Source organism: Ursus arctos, unplaced genomic scaffold (genome assembly GCF_023065955.2).
Source record: "Ursus arctos isolate Adak ecotype North America unplaced genomic scaffold, UrsArc2.0 scaffold_33, whole genome shotgun sequence".
Taxonomy (NCBI): domain Eukaryota; kingdom Metazoa; phylum Chordata; class Mammalia; order Carnivora; family Ursidae; genus Ursus; species Ursus arctos.
The window spans coordinates 16,827,456-16,845,945 of record NW_026623019.1 but is presented as its reverse complement, the minus strand read 5'-3'; the positions used below and the strand labels follow the sequence as shown (position 1 = coordinate 16,845,945).

The 18,490-nt window shown below is 37.9% G+C and overlaps 1 pseudogene; it reads right to left on the bottom strand.

Annotated features, from left to right (window-relative positions):
- Positions 1 to 1,822: 1,822 nt before the first annotated feature.
- Positions 1,823 to 18,490, bottom strand: part of LOC113269873 (adenylosuccinate synthetase isozyme 2-like) — a 55,643-nt pseudogene continuing 38,975 nt past the window's right edge.

Sequence of the window (18,490 nt, the reverse complement as noted above, 5' to 3'; positions counted from 1 at the left end):
GTGCTAGGTTAGGTATCATGCTCACTGCATATTTCCATAGATGTTAGTATATAACAAGTTTCTGTTCCATAAAATTCTACTCATCTTAACTGCAGTTAAACAAAAGGAAATCTTCAGGCTTACGTGTAAATGAAACTTTTATTTTTTTAAACATGGGGATAATTAGAAAAAAAATCTGAGCCCCTTCTTCTAGATGTATATTTTAGGATTATATGCTCACTCCCCCATCGTGCTCCAATATACGAACTGGCATCATCTGTTCTTATTTTTCCTTCTGAAAGACTCTCTTACAGTCTTTCACTGTTATGTATAATGGTTTACTGAATTCTATAGTAAAATTATAACTTTTGAGGAATGAGTAGTTCTGAATACCTACTTTAATTTAATAAATTAATAAATTTTATTTAATAGCTACTTTTAATAATATGTAGCTGAGTAGTTACCTTTTTATTATTATAATTAATTTTTTACTAGAAATATTTGGCTCTTTTTAATCAGCTATTGGTTGTATAATAACATACATTTAAGTGGCACTTAATTTAAACATTTAAAATAATTCATTGAAAGATAACCTACAACACAGTATGTTAAGCCTAACTGTCAAAACAACACCTCTTTTTTTCCAAGAAAGAAAAAAAATAAAGGCATGATCAAAATTATGACCAACAATTTGGGTTCTTTTGGACACTTATAGGTGATTTTGTAGGCATACTGGCAGGCACAATGTTGAAAAATCAATCTACTGTATTTAGAAATAATGGTAAGATAAAAAAGAACAGCTATACATTTCAGAGTTAATGCCTGAAATTAGGGGTGCCTGAATGGTTCAGTTGTTAAGCGTCTGCCTTCCGCTCAGGGCGTGATTCCAGGGTTCTGGGATCGAGTCCTGCTTCGGGCTCCCTGCTCAACGGGAGGCCTGCTTCTACCTCTCCCACTCCCCCTGCTTGTGTTCCCTCTCTTGCTGGCTGTCTCTCTCTCTGTCAAATAAATAAATAAATAAATAAATAAATAAATAAATAAATAAAATCTTTAAACAAACAAGCAAACAAACAGAGTTAATGCCTGAAATTGAAAAAAAAATATCCACCACTTATCACAACAATCTTTTAATGTCTAATTTTTTTTTAACATTGAGATTGTTGGTTTAGGGAATACCTTTCTCTGAACATTTAATTAAATGTTAAATATACTAAATAACTTACAGAGAGGAATAAGTTTTTCGTTCTGTACAAAATAAAGGATACATGAATATAACCTCCCTTCCCTGCAAAGTTCAAGTTGGCAATGGTCTCAGCAGAAAATAAACAGTTCACAAGTCAAAAGAATTTATAGCATTACAGAAGTTTACAGAACCCTTCTTTTCATCATTTTTTTCCCTAACAGCAAAGATAACAATGACAAATTGAATAACCAGAATGTAAAAAATATTTGTGCAAAACTATGTTAATTGTCCTTACCATTTAGTAGAGGTAAAACCTAAGAACACACAATGACAATGATGGAGAAAAACTACCCTGAAAGGAACTCTGTTTTAGATTTCAAACAACACGGATCATACTATTTCTAAACACTGAGAGAAAATGTGGCACCGTGAGCGGCAGGGGCAACACATGACTTGATGATTCTGCAGCAGAGGCAGCTGACGCTGGAACATGCCAGTTTCTCTCCACACCAGCCAGCCATGTTAAATGACTGGAAACTATTGTAGGGCTTAAAGCTCACTTCAATGTCTTATTCTTGAAATTTGCAGATCATAAACGAAATATTTACAAAAGTCCTTTGCCCTCACCTCAAGGAGTGTTTCTTGTGTCACTGAAAATCCTTAAAAGAACTGAATCATAGACTCTCTGGATTTACCTACCCTGATCCATTTAACTGGCATTTGAAGCTCTTCTTCAGTAAATCAGATGTGATTTTTTTGCATTAACAGGTAGTTCTTTAGATGTCCTTGCATTTGATATATCTGTGTTCCAACCTGGGATAGTCTGATATTGAACTTCAACTTTATTTAAGACTTCTTGGTTTGCTGGGAGATGAGGTGTGATTTCACTATCTAACTTGTAAGCAACTCCGACTTTGATTTCCATAAACATATCCAAAATATCCAATTTGGCAAGTGCCAACTCAGGAAACCCATTAATCATATGAGCGTATTTGAGCATAATGAGGCGTAGCCAACCACACCTTCTTTTCCTTCCATTGGTTACCCCAAACTCTCCACCTCTTGTTTGTAATAATTCTCCAATTTCATTGTCTTACTCTGTAGGGGAGGCACCAATAACATCTTGAGTTGTGTAAGCTTTCATGACCCCATCACTTCTCCAACATTTTGCGGGGGCATACCCAACCCAACCGGGTACAGACACCTCCGACTGTATGGTTTGAAGAGGTTACAAAAGGATAAGTTCCAAAATTAATATCTAGTAGGTACATTGGCACCTTCTACCAAGATTTTCTTTGGTGGTCCATCTAGGGCCTCAGAGAGGAAATAAACTCCACCTCTCACCATTGGTTTAATCCTTTCCATAGAGCCCTTGAGTTTTTGTAATTCACTTTCAGTGTCAGTTTCCAAAGCGGGGTATATAATTTGTATTGGTTAGCCAGAACTTTGACCCTTTCAGAGAAGCCATCAAAGTCAGAAACAAGATCACACATCTGCAGTCCACTCCCAATAGCTTTGGAAGAATAAACTGGGCCAATGCCCTTTTTTGTGGTACCCCATTTTTTCCCCCTGCTTCTTCTTGTCTCTGTTGCTCCTGGAGACCATCAGGTGCTTGATGAGAATCGAATACCATACGAGCACTGTCAGATAGGAAAAGCCTTTTTTCCCAGCCTTCCAGACCTTTTCCTTTTTTGGACATTTTTCTCTGCTTCCTCAAATAATCTGGGAAGATGAATTATCACACTATTTCCAATGAATATGGTAACATTTGGATTAATTATTCCTCAATGTTCAGTATGGTCACCCAATCCTCCCCCCCACGCCCCAGGGCACCACAATCGTGGTTGGACACCGAGGATGCCACGGGGTTGGTGCTATGGCTCCAGTGACGTGAGGAGAGCCAAAGGGAGACGCCGGCAGTGAGGAGTGCACGAATTGAACTGCTCTGTGGCCGCCAGCCACATGCGGAGAAAGAAGGAGCCAGAGGCCAGCCGGACGATTTACCTTTTCAACTATAAACACTTTTCTTCAGAAATTTCAATCAAAAATTTCAATATATAGGATACTTGAAGGACCAATACAATTAGCATCATATACCATAACTGTCACCTAGATTCAACAATTATTAACATGACATAGATTCAATGATTAGTGACATTACCATTTTCCTTAATGTATAAATATGTCTGTGTGTATGTGTGTGTATATATGTATATATATATATATGTATATATATATGTGTTATATATATGTGTTATTTATATATATGTGTGTGTTATATATATATATATATATATATATATGGAAGTTGGTTACAGACCAACTTTATGACACATCAGCCCCAATATTCAGCAAGCAACTCTTTAGAATGAAAACATTCTTCTAACTACTAAGCCATAATTACACCTAAGAATATTAGCAATAATTTCAGTATTATCTAATATCGAGTCCCTAGTCAAAATTTCCTAGTTATCACCCAATATCATTTTATTTCTTATTTAGTTATTTTAGGTAATTACTACCCCCAGCATGGGACTAGAGCTCATGACCTGCATATCAAGAGTCACCCGCTCCAAGGACTATACCAGCTAGGTGCCCCATCCCCATGTATCTTTTGTAGTTGGTTTTGTTTAACTGGATCCAGTCAAGGCTCCGACATCGTTTCTGGTTGTTTTGTTAGTTCACTCACCTCTACTTAAGACAGTGATTTTTTTTTTTTTTTTAACAGACCAGGACTATTATTTAGAATGTCCTACATTCTGAATTTGTCTTATAGGCTTGTTCTTAACCTGTGTTCCTTAGAAATCGAAGAGGAAGACTTATGTACTCTAAATAATAATGATAATTCTAACTCAAATTCAACATTATACATTATTTCTTACCTTCGATTTTACATAGATACCTCTTCTTCCTTAACTAACAATCTAAATTCTTAATAACACTAACAGTTTACTTATTTGCTTTACCCTACAATTGTTTAAAACAATAGCACCAATATTACTACCCTACAATTGTTTAAAACAATAGCACCACTTATTACAAAAATAAGTGAAGATAAAGATTTCTTTGTAGTTTCTTTATAACATATCTCAGGATTGGATAGCAATGCACTCAACGTAAAAAACACTTGAAATAATTTTATCCTCTGTGTGGTTATGTTAAAAATTTGATATATATTTAAGTTTGTTTTGTGTTGTTTTAAATCGAATATTTAGTTTCTTTCCTTTTTCAGTTAATTTTATTTTTTGAATTATAGAAAACACAGGAGTAAAAATAAGTCAAAATTATAAAAAGATGTAAAGTCAGAGAAGTCTTACTTCCTTCTTTATCCCTTCTACCTGATTTCTCCTCTGTCCTATAGATGACCATTTTAAAAAATTACTTTCTGGTTTATTCTTCCTATTAATTTTTGCAAGAGGTTTTTTTTTTTTTTTTCTCACAGAGCATAGCATACTATATATCCTGTTTCACAATTTGTTCTTTTCACTTAATAAGACAGCCTGAATGTCACTCCATATTAGTTTATCGCGGTCTTTCTCACTCCCCCCTCATGGTTGCATAGACTCCATTGTGTGGATGCGCCATGGTTGATTCATCCATTTCCTTCCATTCATCATTCAACTCATTGACAGATATGTGGGTTATTTGGAAATTTTTTTTTTATTTTGATAATTTTGTGAAGAAATTAAAAAATGTGTTTCCTACTTTCCTAACTTTGTAAACAGAGTGCTGTTTTTTCTTGCTGCCTCAGGTTCTCATCTGGCTTTGTTGGTTGCTGCTAATTTGCTTGAACTTGAAAATTAGATCACCAAACCTGTAGCAACTGCCTGTAAAATAGGAGCTTTCCTACGAGGTAAACTATCCTATCGAGACCCACCTAGAAACTTAGGTTCTGAATGTCTTCCTTTTATTCTTATTTTGCTGTTTTGTTTGATTTATATTAGTTTTCTGCTGCAACTATTGTCATGCTTCTTTTTTTTTTTTTTAAAGATTTTATTTATTTATTTGAGAGATAGAGACAGCCAGCGAGAGAGGGAACACAAGCAGGGGGAGTGGGAGAGGAAGAAGCAGGCTCATAGCGGAAGAGCCTGATGTGGGGCTCGATCCCATAACGCCGGGATCACGCCCTGAGCTGAAGGCAGACGCTTAACTGCTGTGCCACCCAGGCGCCCCTACCGTCATGCTTCTAAGCTACATTCAGATTATCAGCAGAAGTTATATTTTTTCTATATAAATTTTTTTCTGAAAATTGGATCATGTGTACTTCCATACTGAAGTAGCAAAATCTTTCCTGCCCTGGAGATAAGTTCGATTAGGTAGAGGAGGGAGACAGTGAGAAGTAGAAATGCTAGTAATCTAGGAGGAGGTCAGCACATACATACAGCAATGGGCACATATATACAGGTAAAAATATACTGTAATATATACCTGTATATGCCTGTAATACCTGAGTGTACACCTGTAATACTTAATATAATTTTTCTGCTTTTCACATTCAATGGTATATCATAAGCATTTTTCAGTGTTATGAAGAACTCTATTGACTATGATTTTAAAATGCCTGAAAATAGCACATTGTATAGAACAGAATATTAAAACTTTACTTTTATTAGTGGGCCTCTTTCTATTCAAATGGAATCTACATAGAAGTTTCATATATGGTTCAGACAAGGTTCTGACAGTTTCATCAGGCAGTTTTGACCATCATATTTTAATTACTTATAGCTCTTTCTTGTTTTTCTGATTATTTTTTTTGTTCTTACTTGATGGGTGCTATGTCTTCTTATTTCTCTGAATGTTAGTTTTATAGTTTTCTTGTTTCCTGCAATGTCTCTGTTTCCTCCAAGCTACTTTTTCCTATTTGATTGTTTTGCTCTCACTTGGAAGGAAGACTTGCCTGACATTTCTAGAGTCTGTAGCTGTGCATTGTTATTAAAGAATAAAGCACTAAAATGCTGACTAGAATCTGTGTGCAGGTAGTGGAGGCCTGTTCATTGGTGTGCTTGACTCTGGGAGGACCAGGACTAAGCTGGATCTGTTGAGGGGCCCCCAAATGCATGAGTCTATGGAGCTACTCTTTGTGACCAGTCTTCCAGAGAAAGGTCCTGGAGTCCAGTGTTTGGAAGAGGTAATCCTGGTGGCTGGCACTCTTGGACTGGGGAAGGGAGCTGAGTCGTAGGGTGCTTTCCCTTAATTCCCATTTTCAGTCTGCGACATCATCATCACAACTCTCTGCCATGCCTGTGCCTTTAAGTACAGAATCTCTGTTTCCAAGCTCCAGAGAATAAATCTCCTGTCTCTTTGGGGGGAGTTAAAGGTGGTTGTCTGACTGCTCAAATAGAAGGAGGGATTTGGGACTAACTATTTCTCACAAGATTTTTCAACCAGTTTTTTATCACTTGCTTCTCCCACACTGTAGCTGGAACTGCTGATTTCTTTCAGGGGTTCTGTGGGGGTGAATCAACATTTTCTCATTGGTTTCTCCTTCATAGGCACTTGGGTTTCAGCTTTCTTCAGCTCTGCCAAGTCAATTTTGGCTTCTCCATCTGTTTTCCACCTCCTGAAAATTTATCGAATTATCATGTCCACTATTGTCCCTTCTCTGGTTCTCTTTGTCCCTTGTCTTCAGCCTTTTACTGTGGAGTTTCAGAAACAAGCAGAAATAATACATGTATCCAGTCCTTCATATTTACCCAGAAGCCTCTTCAAGTTGGCTTAAATCTTCACTAATTGGGAACAAGAATTCTTTTTATGAAATAGTGATCCCCTAAAGCCCCACCACGGATCCTACTCTATATTGTACCATAATTAGCTAACTATTACCCTAGTGTTGGACATTTAGATGGCTTCTAATTTGATATTATGGTAATAACACAATATGAGCATTTTGGTGCATGAATTATCCATATTATGGCTATTTTTCTGCTTAAATTATTTAAATTTGCATTTCTTCAAGTGTTTTTTTCCTCCCATATATGTATGAGATCTGCATTTCTTTTTTTGGGATTTATCTATTATATATCATATTTATTTTATATATATATTATTTATATATGTTAATTTGTTGTACTTAAGGTAATATATTTATGGTTAAGTGTTCGCTTTTTAACTTTTGTTGACTTTTGTGGGTGTAGACATTTCAAATATTTGCACGAACATACCCAATTTTGTAAATGATTTCTTCCATTACATTTATTTATTTATTTATTTATTTATTTATTTATTTATTTATGATTTTATTTATTTATTTGAGAGAGCGAGAGTGAGCATGAGCAGGGGGTAGGGGAAGAGGGAGAGGGAGAAGTAGACTCCTCGCTGAGCAGGGAGCTAGACACGAGGGCTTAATCCTAGGACCCTGGGAACATGATCTGAGCCAAAGACAGACACTGAACTGACTGAGCCACCCAGGTGCCCCCTTCCATCACTTTTAAACTCAAAAATATGTTCTCTTATAAATATTTAGTAAATATTCTGATTTGGGAGTTAAAGGTGAGAGAATTTTTATCACAGGGGTTAGAACTAGAGTTCTTTTTTTGTATTAACACCAAAATATGTTTATTTTATAAAAATTTTAAAGTACAATCCAAATGGTATATTCATATATGTATGAATTGCATTATATATATGCAACTGCATTAAAATATGTATAGGAAATTCTAGAAAGAAAATATAACCGATGATTCATAGTTGTCTTTGAGCACTAAATTTTTCTCTACGTTTCAGTATTATATTTTCTATATTTCCTTAAATACATGGGTATTCTTTTTATATTACAAATGAAAAATTAAATCTTAATTTTCAAGACTAGTTTACTTATTTATTTTTAAAATTTATTTATTTATTTTAAGTAATCTCTCCACCAAACATGGGGCTTGAACTCATGACCCAAGATCAAGAGCCACATGCTCTTCAGACTGAGCCAGCCAGGCATGCCCCCACCAACTTAAAAAAAAATTATTTAAAGACTAGTTTAGAAATAAAGTATAAACAAATAGTTTTGAGAAGCATGATGATTATTTTGTTAGTGATAAGTTCTCCAAAAAATTTTTTTAATATAAAAAAGCTGTATGTAATCAATTTATACAACTTACGGAATTTGGTGATAATTTTACACCCATGAAACCATCACCACAATCTATGCCATCAACATAGTCAACAAATCCAAAAGTTTCCTTCTGCCTTATTATTATTATTTTTTATTATTGACTTGACATAAGATCTAGCCTTGTAGCAAATTTTTTAACTGTGCAATGTAGAATGGGGAGGTAACTAGTTAAGGTACTAGTTAAGAGTTCTGAGGCTGCAGCAGTGCACTCTGGGAAAAATATGGAGAAAGAAGATTTGGGGTGGATGAAACTGAGGTTTGGGAAATGCAAAGGGAGGGAAGGAGAAACTGGACTCAGTGAAGAACTAAGCAGAGAGGTGCCTGAGAGAATGGTCATGGTCTAAGTCCTCTGAAGAGAGTGAAAGTCTAAGGTGATGATCCTGCTGGGGCGTTAGTCTCCCTGCAGCTGTGCTGAACTCCAAGACCATTCCTGCAGACGCTGCTAGGCACAGCTGAAGACAAGCATGTTGAGATGGAGAGAAAAAGTGCTTCATTTTTGTTTTTTTGTGCGTGACGTATGTGCATCACATTGCACCAGGCTTTCGTGTAATTCACTAGACTCACTCTAGCACTTAAAATCACTGTCTTTTCAAGAGAAGTTAGTGCCGCAAACTTAAAACACCACAAAACCCCAATCCTTGGCTGTTCCTTTTCTCTCCCTTTTCAGGAAGCGTTATTAAGTAACCTGAATTATAAGGTTGCTGTTTCTCAAATTGAAAGGGTAGTTCCCCCAAGCACTGGTGTGTACTTTCCATTAGGAAGTGTGAATAAGAACTATGGAGCTCACCACAATTGGGGCTGGACTGTAATTGTCCAAATTGGATATTTTGACTTTGCTTCTTCCAGTTCTTGGGCCCATTCTTGGTATTATCCTCTACCTTCCATCTTTACCAGTCTAAGAGAAATTTACTGTTCATTTTTAAAAAGTTTTTTTTCAAATTCCAGTTACTTAACATACAGGGTAATATCAGTCTCGGGTGTACAATATAGTGATTCAACATTTCCATACATCACCCAGTACCCTAATGAGAGCTTTAAATGATGGTTTGTGATGGTGGCTCCTGGAAAAAGCCCACTATATGTGTTGGGGATGACTTAGAATGGAAAAGTAATGCTGGATTTATGAGGTTGTAGGGACTTTTCAGGAGGAAAGGGCAGAATGAGGAAGGGTCCACAGGATGTCAAGGTTGTGAACCATATCTTCGGTTGAAGATGACGTATGTCCTATCATTTATCAAATGTACTTAGTTATTTCACAGATATTTTAATGACAATTATGTTCACATAAAAAATTAGAGATTATGCAGTGTCTCTAGTCTTTTGGCCTAATTTTTAATAGCATCACTGGCTAGTCCTATTAGATTTCCCTGATTTCATTTAGGTCAGTGACATATAAATACATCCTAATGATATAACCCATCAGCTTTCAGGGTCTCAGTGCAGAGTAGTTGCACCAAATTACCCCTGTGATGACTCATTGGGTTTTCTAAAGATGGATTTTGACCACTTCAGTTTGCATGGCCTTCAAACCAATGCCAGTTAAACTGACTCAAGCCTAAATCTTGATTCTTAGTTTTCCATTCTAATGAAAATTACTGTGATGAAGGGAAAGTGATTCAGATAAACAAACGTTTACTGAGTACCAGCGGTGTTCAAGACCAAGTGATGCCATTCTTGTTGCCCAGTTTGAGTAGAATGCTTTGTGAGTGCTGATGCAGGGAACAGAGGCAGGCAGGGCAGAGGAAAGCTTGGAAAGTTTTCAAGATTAATTAGCACAAAGGTGGGGCATTTGGGATATCTGGCACCAGATAGTAATCAACGGTACTAATTATACTCTCATATTAAATCAGTTATGGTGGATGAATTGGAGTCGATCAGCCGGTGTGGTTATGGAAGCTGCAGCTGTTGCGAGCTTCTCTTTAAAATATGTTTACATGTCTCTGTAGCTCATGTATTTGTGGGTTGCACTTCATTTTTATTTTTCTTGGAGAAAATGATCTCCTTTCCCCCCCAGTTATAGTAGAAAGTTGAAACATAAGACTGAGATATGTGAACATAAAAATCACCTAGAATGATACATTCTCAGCCAAGTCACAGTGTAGTCAACACTATTTGTTTTCAGTGTCTTGATATTTATGTGAGGGTGCTCGCAATACTACAAAGGACATGTGATGGCTCTTGAGGCATAAGTTCTAAATTATGTCACTTTATTATTAGATAGAAGAAGACTCTATAGTGTGTTCTGTTTATTAGTATTCCAACGGGGAAGTGAGATGGCATTTGAGGCTGAGAAGGGCAGGCTGGTGGGATCAGGAATGGGTATTTTATTTTTTGAGCTCATGCATGCTTAAGTAACATCTTTCTGGTAGGTTCAGGTGAGTGCCATGTGAAGGCTGATGTGACCTTTTTTTAATTGGAGGTTTTTTTTTAAAATAGATTCATCACACTATAATGAGGCACCAAGAAGATATTTGTGCCATTTTTCAGGAAATTCATACGATAGGCTTTCAAAGCATTTAGTTGCACATGATAAGCATTCGAAGCATTCAGTATTTTTTGGGTAAGATATAAAAATGAAAAATGTACCTCTCTCTTTTTCTGATAAAGAATGTTTTTAGTAAGTGGCCACATATATTCACATATGATGCCTCCTGGAGAATATTCAGTCTTCTGTATTTTTTGTAAATTGGTAGTTAGATCTACTAGAGGATTGATCAGATTTGGGTTAAATTATTTTTGGCAAGAATACTTCCACAGATAGTAGTGAGTGTCTATAAATATCTATATTAATTCATAGGATGCTTGGTTATTTCTCTTTTGTTCTGTTAGCAATTGTTGATGATATTTGCCTAAATCCTTCAATTCATTAGAGGTTGCAAAATGTTGATATTGTAATTGTATCTTTTTTTCTTTACTAATTTGTATACTTCTGTAAAGAGAACTTCCCCTTATCAACTCTTTGGTTACCCTGAGATATAGTTTTCATGGGAAAATAGGAAAACACTTAATTTGGGGGCCGAATAGGGCTGGATGGTTTTTAAACTAATAAGATATTATTATGAGTTTTGCTTCAAATAGTCAATAGTATTTGAAGAAACTTAAAAACATTAAAGGTGAAACTCTTTTATGTTTACCCAGGTATTTACTTTTTCTCATGCTCTTAGTTTCTTCTTGCAGATTTAAGGTTTCTATCCAATATCATTTGCCTCCAGCCTTTGGAACTTCTTCTAGTGCGGGTATTTGCAATGACGTCTTCCAGCTTTTATTTATTTGAACATGTCTTTATTTTACTGCAGTTTTTGAAGGGTATTCTTGTGGGTTATGGAATTCTAGGTAGATAGTTTTTTCTATCAGTACTTTAAAGATACCATTCCATTGTCTTGTCATCCCTTTTTTTCTGATGAGAAAAGTCAGGGATCATTTGTAACATTGGCCCCTCTGTGGAAATGCCAATTTTCTCTGACTGCTTGGAGGTTTATTTTATCTTTGACTTTGGTATGGCTGTTTTTATTATTTTTTTTAATCTTGCCTGAGGTTTGCTGATCTTGTATTTATTCTGTTTGATGTTGATGTGTTTGATCAATTTTAGAAATTCTTGGTCTTTATCTCTTTAAATATATTTTTTTGGTCCCCATTTTCTCTCTTCTTCTCCTTCTGGGATTCCAATACCACGTATATTAGACTGTTTGGCATTGCTCCTCAAATCTCAGATGCTCTCTTCTAGTTTTTCCCATTATTTTTCATTTTCATGTTTCCTTTTGTAAAGTTTCTTTGTATAGTTTTCTGTTTTTTTTTTTTTTTAAGATTTTATTTATTCATTTGAGAGAGACAGAGACAGAGAAAGCGCAAGTGGGGGATGGGGGAGAAGCAGAGGGAGAGAGAAGCAGTCTCCCTGCTGAGCTGGGAGCCTGATGTGGGGCTCAATCCCGGAACCTGGAGATCATGACCTGAGCTGAAGGCAGACGCTTAACCATGTGAGCACCCAGGCGCCCTAGTTTTCTGTTTTCAAGTTAAAATTCCTTTCCTCTGCAGTGTCCAATCTGCTGTTAAGCTCATTAAGTGAATTCTTCCTTTCTGGTATAATTTTTACATCCAGCATTTCCTTTTGTTTCTTTTTATAATTTCCATTAACCTGCTGAAATCCTTCATAGGCTCGTGTGTATTGTCCACATTGTCCAATAGATGCTTTAACATATGTGTCGTATTTATTTTAAAGTCCCTGTCTGATGATTCTTTCATCTGAGTGTGTTTCTTTCTCCTGTATATAACCTGTAATTTCTTATTGTGTACCAGCCATTTTATTAAACAGTTTGAGATAAAGATTGAGATTGAGATAAAGAACATTTACTCCAATAAAAAGATACGCTCTTTTTTTCTTCAGGCTGCTAAGAAGAGAGTACTAATTTGTAACTTATTTGGGTCTGGGCTTTGTTGCAGCTTTAGCTTGATTCAGTTCTCTACTGGCTTCAAATATTTAGGACTTTCTCTTCAGTAGGGACTAGAATCTGAACACTGGTGAGATTCCAGGAATCTCTTTACTTCACAGATGAACTATTTGAGTTTTGAACTCTGGGAGCTCTCTCTCTGCTTCGTAGCCTGGCTGTCAGCTTTTTTGAGTCTTTGGGGAGTTTTCTTTGCTTTCTAGTTCTGTTCCCAGTGTTCTGTGCCTGGAGATATCAGCCCCTATCCTGCTCAGAGTCTTTGGAAGGCTGCTTCAGCATGCTCAAGAAGGCCAGAGCACCTGAGAAGCATTTCTTTCAGCTTTTTTTTTTTTTCTTTTGCTGAAAAGGCAGGAGGAACACTGTAATCAAAGATGTTGAGGTGGAAATAGACTAATCTGTTCAGGGGACTGTAACACAACTGGTCTGGTTGGTATGGAGTGTGCAGACGGAGGGGAGTCAGGGTGTGTTGAATCAATGCCTAAGATATTGGTTGGCACCATACTAGAATGTGCTTGGATGTTAAGGCAACAACTTTGTACTTCTTGGTGGTAGGAAAACTTGGCCTGATAGTGACCAAGAAAATGTCATGCTGCAAATGGCAATTTAGAAAGATTAATATTGCCACATTATGCGTGATGATTGGAGAGCCAGTCATGAGCCAAGGAAATCAACTAGGTGATTATTATAATATTTCATGCACAAGGTGATAAGAGCTCCCATCAGGACAAGCAGAGAAAATGGTCCAACTTCTTTGAAGAATTCTCCACCTCTATGAGCTGTTCATACTCATGCTTCCTTCTCTAAAAGCATCTGGCACTTATGTGTGGTTTTTTTTTTTTTTTTTTTTCATGAGCTTCTATGACTTATAAAGAAGAAACAGAGTAATTCATGTTCTATTAGCATTGAGGGGGAAGATTTTACCCAGAGATCATTGAAATATTGAAATAGAATTCAATATTATACCTCTTGCTTTCATCAGTGTGAGAAGCAATTACTCTTGGAAATCATCTTTTGTTAGGACTTTATTCATTAAGATTCAAGTGACTCCTAACTTTTGGGGGGTAATAGGTGTGCCTCAGTGATGATAGATTGCAATATGCCAAAGTAACAAATAACCTCAAGGTTTTTGTGGCACAAGGTATTAATGCTCCCCCCCCCTTATACTACATTTCCATTTTGAATTGGCAGGGGGCACCAGCAGATTGTAGACTCAGTCAGACTAATGGAACTGTTGCCATTTCAACCATCACCAACCACTACACCAGAGGGAAAGGGAAAGTAGTAAACCCTGTCTCTTAAAGCTTCTGTCTGGAAGTGCCATAAGCTGCTTCTTACATTTCATGACCCCAAGTCACATGATTATACCTACTTCTAGAGGTGGGGAGGTGTTAGCAATGGACCTGGCAGAGAGAAAATCAGAAGATATGTGATCAGCCCTAATGACTATCACTGAACCACTTTAATAATCTCATTAAAACTTTGGACTCTGTGGCACCTGGATGGCTCTGTCAGTTGAGGGTCTGACTGTTGGTCTCAGCTCAGGTCATGATCTTAGGCTGTGAGATTGAGCCCTGTGTTGGGCTCTGTGCTCAGCAGGGATTCTGCTTGAGATTCTCTCTCTCCCTCTCTCTCTGTCCTTCCCCCTGCTCTCTCTCTCAAATAAATAAATAAATCTTAAAAAAAAAACTGTGGACCCTCCCTCCAAAAAAATGTACATATATACATATTTTGGTACAATTTCATTTCTATTTCAAATAGATGCTTCTATTTCAAGCATCCTGAAGCTCACCCACTGATTCTCAAAAAGTTCAATTACAAGGTAAGAGCCTTAGTTCTAAATTACATATTCATCGTGATTTCTCTACCAATGTTGATCTGTTATTTCCTCCAACTCCTTAACCCCAATCTCTCTTGAAAGAAAACAAATGGCTCCTTTTACCTACAATGTAGAGTGCTGTGGGGATCTAAACACTGTCAGATTCTGAGGGTATGTTCTTGAGCAGCATGATAACACAATAAGTCAAGCACTGTCACTTCGTAGCAATGTGATTGGGACAAATTACTTAACATTCTGTGTCTTGATTTTGTCTCTAAGTAAAAATTTTAAAATCTTTATAGAGTTCTTTTTTTTTTTTTTTTTAAGATTTTATTTATTTATTTGACAGAGAGATAGGCAGCCAGCGAGAGAAGGAACACAAGCAGGGGGAGTGGGAGAGGAAGAAGCAGGCTCCCAGCGGAGGACCCTGATGTGGGACTCGATCCCAGGACTCTGGGATCACACCCTGGGCCGAAGCCTGACGCTTAACCACTGAGCCACCCAGGTGCCCCTAAAATCTTTATAGAGTTCTTGCACACTTGAAAGGATAGATACTTACGGGCCAGGGCATAATGTTCTTTATCCATAACAAGCTTGCAAAGTTGGGTGGTCTTGTGTATGTAATAGGCGGAGAAATGGTAATAACAATGGAATAATAAGTGTTATTAGAAGAAAGTAGCCCTGTGTAATACCACAAAGGCATAGGGTGTGCCCTTCCTGCTGAGTCATGGCCTAATTGTAGAAGAAGGAATTGAATATTGAAAGAAATTGTGAGATTGGTATGGGTAATTGCCAAATGATTACCTTAGGAAATAAGTGCTTTGGATTCGGAAGAGGAGAAGATTGTTATAGGTGGTGGAATCTTAGGAAGACATTATAGAAGAGGTGAAGTTTGAACCTGAAGAGCAAAATTTGGCTTCAGGGAGTGATGGAGGCAGATGTTTTGGTTGGAAGGAATAATGGAGCAAAGCCTCCAGATTAAATGACACAATGTATGTTAACACTTTAGGCCTTTGGCCCTAGTCATGCCTATGGTTTATTCGCATCTGAAAAGAGTGATTGCAATAGCCAGGCATGGGCCAGAGTGTGGGGAGCGGGGAGTTTAGGCATGGGGCATGTGATACTGTGTCTTATAATAAGAAATACATGTTTGGGTTTTTTTTTTTAATTTAATAATATTTTTTTATTATGTTAGTCACCATATAGTGCATCCCTAGTTTTTGATGTAAAGTTCCATGATTCATTACTTGCGTATATTTGGTTTTTATCCCTGGTTCTGGCACAGAGTCCTAAAACCCTTGTGATTTCCTAAGTGATAAGGGCGATAAAGGTGTCTTAATATTCATAACAAGCTCCTTTCAACCACACCTGAGTTTATATTAATGAGGAGACTTTGGGAAGGCACTAAGGATGGGGAAGGGGTGGTTGCCAGGGGAACCGACTCAATGATTAGAGGGCTGGAGCTTTGGGTCCCACTTCCTGACCTCTGGAGAGAGGAGAGTGGCTGGAGATTGAAATCAGTCACCAGTGGCTGATGACTTAATTAATCATACCAAAATAATGAAGCCTCCATAAAAACCCAAAAGAGTAGGGTTTGGAGGGCTTGTAGGTTGGGGAACCAGAATGCTTCCACGTGACACCATGCGGGTCCCCAAACTCCACTAGAACAGTAGCTTTTTTGTTCAGGACCTTGCCCTATGTATCTCTACAACTGTTGATTCGTATCCTTTAATATGCTTAATAATAAACTGAGGGCTTCAGAGGGGAGGGGGGTGGGGGAATGGGATAGGCTGGTGATGGGTAGTAAGGAGGGCACGTATTGCATGGTGCACTGGGTGTTATATGCAATTAATGAATCATCGAACTTTACATCAAAAACCAGGGATGTACTGTATGGTGACTAACATAATATAATAAAAAAAATTAAAGAAATAATATACCAGTAATCCAGTGAATAAATGGGTTTCCTAGTTTTGTGAGGCGCTCTAGCAAATGAATTTGGTTGTGGGAACCTCTCATTTATAACCAATGGGTCAGAAACATAGGTAATCTCAACTGCCATTGATGTCTGAGGTGGGGGACAGTCTTATAGGGCTGAGACCTACCCCATACCTGTGGGATATGACACTATCTCCCAACAGAGAGTGTCAGAAGCAAGTTGAATTGTAGGATACCCAGCTGGGGTGGGAGAACTATGTGGTGGTGTGGGGAACAACTCCCCTCCCCCCCATAGACACACATGGAATTGGGTGACAAGAACCTTTAGGATACTTGGAAGAGGCTTAGTGTGTGGGGAGGAGAGAAGATCCCAGGTGGGTAATAGGAAAGGGGCAAGGCCAGTCCTCGGCAATGCTGCAGTTTGATTGTCTGACTCAAGCTGCTGCCTTCTGTGTCTGGTTCGCACCACCGTCCCTCAGGGAGCCAGAATTCCTGTGAGTTATTCCAACTCTTCTAGGAATCTAAGAAAGATCTGAAATCTACCATTCTGGGGATATTTGGATTTTAATAAGGACCCAAATCGTAAGCTAAGGTCACATATCCAAATGAAGGACAGTGAAGTTTTTTTAAGTGGTGATGGGTGTTTGGCTATGCACCTTGTTTGTAGTTACTCCTGCCAACGCTGCCCTGCACTGCTTTGAGATGCTGAGGTTTGCTCCTCCATCACTGGACAAATGGGCAAAGAAGCACAAAGAAGCAGAGAGGCCCTCTACCCTTGGAGGAATTGAACACTTGTCTTTTTCACCCCTCACAGCAGTCATTATGGATGAGAGGCTCAGAAAGCAATACTGAGCAGAGTGCGCTCTGAGCAGAGTTCTCTCTACAGAGAACCAGCCTGGTATTAAGTTCCTTGAGTTCACCTGTACTGAGATATATATTGTATGTTATATATTTAAATCATTTAGTCCCCTAATTCCATCCTTAGCGAAGAGTCTACTAGGGTACCAAAAAGTAATTACTGCCTTTTCTATATCTGATTGCCCCCAAATGATTATTGTGAGGTTGTTTATTGACCCTATTCCTGTATCTTTCGGTAGGAAATAATGGAGGTCTGTAGGTCTAGGTTCTCCAAAAGGCATATGCAACACTGAGTCCATTAGACTTTTGTATAAGAATTTTGTCTTCTCTCTGATTTTTCTAGTCCAGCAATAGGTCTTGCTAGGAACCCTGAAATTATATGGTGGGCAAGTATTCATTTACTTTTTCTTCTTATACATAGCTCACTTTTATAAATTTGACAAACCATTTCAACTGCCTTTGTATTTTCATGGGAATGAACCCAGTGTATGCATATGATAAAATCATACAGACTTACTATACTTTTCTTCTGCTTCAACTTATCTACTAGTACAATTAAAAGAATAAATTTGCATAAGTAAGAATGGTGCAGAGAAGTGTTTTGACCATCGAACTGTAGATTCACTTCAGGACTCACTTCAGGACCAAGCTAGATGGGGATGAACATTCTAGCAGACATTGATTTATGAGAATGTTGCCCCCTTCCAGAAGAGCATCTCCATTTCCCACTGGGGACTTTCTCCTGTACTGTGAGTGGGTGAATAAATCCAATGGCCAGGGGTGCTGTGCTAGTGGAGCTCCTGCACATGGCAAGAAACCTCAGGAGAGGTGAGCATGACTCTAACACGGCTCTTCTCCCCATGGCTGCCATTGCTCCAATTCCTCTAATATGCCAAACTCATTCCAGCTTCTGAACCTTTGCCGTTGATGTTCTTCTTGCCTGGAGCACTGTGTCCCCAGATGGTCTATAATGAAAGCACCAGGAGAGCAGAGATTTCGTCTGCTCAGTTCTGGTGTAACCCTAGTGCCTAGCCTAGAGTCCACACTCAGAAAATGAAAGTCACTAATGAATGAGCCCGTCTCTAGTAGTCAGGGGCAGGCAGTCGGCCTGGGTGATTGGCAATGGGTGACTTAAGCTCGACAGATCAGGCCCTTTTTCCCAGAATTTT